Here is a 1,709-nt window from a genome sequence, read left to right as displayed (position 1 = left end):
TAGGAAAGAAATATAAAATTACATATATAATTAACAGAATACTTTATCCTCATATAGTCATTCTATTTATTGCTTCAGTATCTTTTTTATTCCTTTGTGCTAAATAATAATAATTGATATTCATCTTAGCTCACAGTAGCATGATATGTTATAAGCATTCTTTCCAAGTACATGTCACAAGTATATAGTGTGCTTTTTATCTGATTTTGAGTTACTCGGGATATGTGTAAACTCCTTAAAATTGAATTATATAATCACTGATTAAATCAGTGTGACAGTTTGAGAATCACAGGTTCACTTTAGTCTGTGTCTTGGTCAATGAGCATTTCTCCCTCTGGCTAGGCTTTCGCCAAATGCATGTTATTGGCAATGAGCAGGACCTTGTGTTAATGAGTATAAAATCAGTGCAAGTCCATTTTTTATACAGAGAAGGTTCTGCGTGCTGCTGAGGGTTGGCTATTATTGCCATCTTCATGTATTGAGAGTGCTACATTTATATTAATAATTTCGAAATAATAAAATAGAACTGAGATTTTGTTTGTTTGTTTTGAGAAAATTAAAAGAATAATTTTGGTGCATTTAACTTGGATAACTGGTATGTTTTTTACATATTCAAAGCAATAAATGTTTATGGATCACAGGACCATGTTTTAGGATGTTTAAAAAAGTATGTTGGCATTTTCTTAAAGATGTTTTGAAAAATAATTACTATTAAAACTTATTCAATGACTGATGTGTGGTATTAGGGGCCACTATAATAGTTTTTAAAATAACCACTAAGTATCTCTTTTTGCACTGCTACTACATTTATAGAATTAAAAAACATACTAGAAAATATATTTATCCCTTCTATATCTAATGTATCCTCATTCCCAATTGACATTTTTCTTCTGTCATAACTCTCTATCACGCTTTTCTGTCATCCTTTTTGAAGCTTATCTTCTAATCTTTCCTGTGATTCATTTCTAATGGGCCTTTTTAAAAATTGACTACTTATGAGGTTGTATGTGTTTTCTCCCCTTCAGTATAATTAAAGTATTGATGGCCCCATTGGTTTAAGAGTTTTGATGAAGCAAGCCACCACCTGCTCTATGTAGTTTACAAAGTAGTTAAGTTTATACCTCCCCTACTTGGCAGGTGAAAAAATTGGATTTATCATTATGAACAGAGAATATTGATTTTATAAGAACCCACAACAATATGTATTTCCCTCATGTCAAGAATTGCATTTGAGTGTATAATTTTAGATTTTAATATAGCCATATATATCATTTCTATATTTTCATTTTTCTCCTATTGTTGTATTAGTTTTACATCTATCCCTCTGACTTAAATTACTCTTTCAACCTAAATACATCAAATGATGTTTCATAGGTCTTGCTTTTTGATAGTTTGTAATAAATACAAAGCAGTACCTAGCTCTGCCTTGTACATAGTAGGTATTTGTTAGTACTGTTACTGGTTAATTACTTGAAAATGAGATCAAATTTAAAGCTAGTAGGAACCATTAATTTAGTTAATATGTTCTCTCTACATAATTTTTGTTATTTTTGAAATTTATGCAAAATTAATTTCTTTCTCTGAACTGTTTCCATTCTCCTTTTCAGATGTTAGTGCATATAAATATAAGAGCTTTTTGGATTAATAATCAGTGACATTAATATTATAATAACTATGTCTAATTTTTGAAGGCATTAAAATTTTATGAT

This window comes from Bison bison, unplaced genomic scaffold (assembly GCF_000754665.1).
Source record: "Bison bison bison isolate TAMUID 2011002044 unplaced genomic scaffold, Bison_UMD1.0 scf7180017858437, whole genome shotgun sequence".
NCBI lineage: Eukaryota > Metazoa > Chordata > Mammalia > Artiodactyla > Bovidae > Bison > Bison bison.
Note: the sequence above shows the minus strand (reverse complement) of the source record.